Raw genomic sequence first — 2,458 nt, 5'->3', positions numbered from 1 at the left:
TTTGATTCGATAATGATTCAAATTATGTTGATGTGTCAGAAGAAGGATAGTTATACTGATTTGGTATACTCTAAAGATGCCGTTGGTACAATTTCAGTGATTGCCTTTTATTGATCTCATCTTTTACGAAATCGATCCCCTTTGACTGTACAAGAATATGTGGAGTTGAGCATGTCTGGAAGCACAGGAGAACATTCTTTTGCTGATATTATTACCAGTATTCAATCCTGGGTCATTCATAGCATTACTATACCTTCTCTATTCATTGCGAGTTGGTTATTCGTCAATACCGGTTTAGCTTACGATGTATTTGGAAGTTCTCGGCCAAATGAATATTTTACAGAGAGCCGATAAGGAATTCCATTAATAATTGGCCGTTTTGATCCTTTGGAACAACTCGATGAATTTAGTAGATCGTTTTAGAAGACCCTAATCTAATGACTATAGATCGAACCTATCCAATTTTTATAGTACGATGGTTGGCTATTCACGGCCTAACTGTACCTACCATCTTTTTTTTGGGGTCAATATCAGCAATGCAGTTCATCCAATGATAATCCTAATCTAAATTATAGAGCTATGACATAATCAAACCTGAATGAAGAAAATGTTGAATTGAATCGTACCAGTCTCTACTGGGGGTTATTACTCATTTTTGTACTTGCTATTGTATTTTCCAATTATTTCTTCAATTAGGAAAATGAAAGAAAATAAATAAGAACTCTAGGCATTCTCGTAGCCCATTCGGAAGGATCGCATCTCATAATTATCCATGACTGTTTATGTCTATAGCATGACCACTTAATGAAATTGGAGGAAAGTAGAGTAAATGGCCGAGACTACTGGAAGGATTCCTCTTTGGATAATAGGTATTGTAACTGGTATTCTTGTGATTGGTTTAATAAGTATTTTCTTTTATGGTTCATATTCTGGATTGGGTTCATCCCTGTAGTAATCGGATGAATTGAGTTGTAGACAGAAAAGCGTAAGAACTCAATGGGATTCCCTTCTTTGTTTGTCTAATTCGAGGGGGAAAAGCCCTTTGGGTTCTTAAGAATTAAAGTTTTTTTTGTCTAAATGACAAAGTAGATTTCTTTTTCTGCTGTTTCAAAAAACTTCTTCTGATGATACTTTTGAAAAATGAACTTCATTGATTGATTCAGAACACCTGGTACTTGACAGTATCTATGGGTACTTTCCAAGTTATAAGAAAGGGGCCATCACTCAACTTCTAGGATGATATATATTTTGGTCGATTAGAATCATACAAATACTTGCTATTACTATATTTAATTGAGTATCTCATCCAAAAGCAAATTTTTTAGAAGTTCATTGTATTTGATCAATAAAATTCCCTCTTTCTTTGTGGTTTTTTTTTTTTTTTGTACACTACTTATTATATTATTATATGAAATAAATCGAAAAAGTTCTGAACAGGATCAAAAATCATTACTCTTTCGACACAGGAAAAGGAATTTTCTACACCCCTTTCTTGTGCCAAAGACTAGGAAGACGAATAATCCCTCCTAGAATTACTTGCTCCTCGCTTACTTATGCTAATACCTAGTCCAATTTTATGACATTGAAATCTGGCAATAGTAACATAGGCGCACCACTTCAATTTGGCTAAAAAAAAAAAAGAGAGAGGGGGTAAAGTCAAATAAATAGTCTTCTTCAAAATAAATCTACCTATTATAACTCGGAATGCCGTACAAGAAATTCCATAGAAAAAGAGTATAAAAAAGAAAAAGGTTTTTCATAATTTCATTTTTTTTATTAGGGCAATAGCTCTGAAAGACAAATTTCCTATCTTTTCTTTCATCTCAGGAGGAATACGATTGGTAGGGGCTAATTCAAACCCCTCCGATAAAATAAGAACAGTCCCTACATTCAAACTTCCTTTCTTAACATTAGAAAGAACTTGTTTCAGTTGCTTATCATAAGGAATTTGAACAAGTGGTTCAAATACAATATCAGGAAGTACTGCTTGTGGAACCCAATATCCACGGGCTTATTAGCTAAATGGCAATTGGCACATACAATACGCCCAGTCGCTTCTCGTGGATTTCCATAACCCTGCTGTGCAAAAATGGGATATGCACTTGAAATGGATGTCCGAGTTATGATATATATATCATGAGCAATATGAAATAGATCGAGTAATCTGTTCCTTTATCCAAGAAAAAGTCTTTCTAGTTTGCATGGTCTAATAATTGATCCAAAAATTTCTACAATAAATTGAGTAGATTGCTAGTATAGTTCCCTATCCACGATTCTGTTATTCACTGGAATCATTTTACTGGAATAATATAGGATGAATTCCCCGCATGGTTAGAAATCTAAAGAGTAAGTACAATTTTTAATGCTTGTGTAGAACTACAAAGTAACAAACATTCTAATTGGATTAGATTAATATCGGTGGATCATTTATCAGTCATTCATTGAATGATAAATAACT

General features: G+C 33.7%; 1 pseudogene; it reads left to right on the top strand.

Annotated features, from left to right (window-relative positions):
* Positions 1–94: 94 nt before the first annotated feature.
* LOC111386212 lies at positions 95–710 on the top strand (annotated as a pseudogene).
* The last annotated feature ends 1,748 nt before the right edge of the window (positions 711–2,458 follow it).

Source organism: Olea europaea, unplaced genomic scaffold (genome assembly GCF_002742605.1).
Source record: "Olea europaea var. sylvestris unplaced genomic scaffold, O_europaea_v1 scaffold3466, whole genome shotgun sequence".
Classification (NCBI taxonomy): Eukaryota; Viridiplantae; Streptophyta; class Magnoliopsida; order Lamiales; family Oleaceae; genus Olea; species Olea europaea.
The sequence above is the reverse complement of the archived record's forward strand: the minus strand, read 5'-3'. Positions and strand labels throughout refer to the sequence as shown.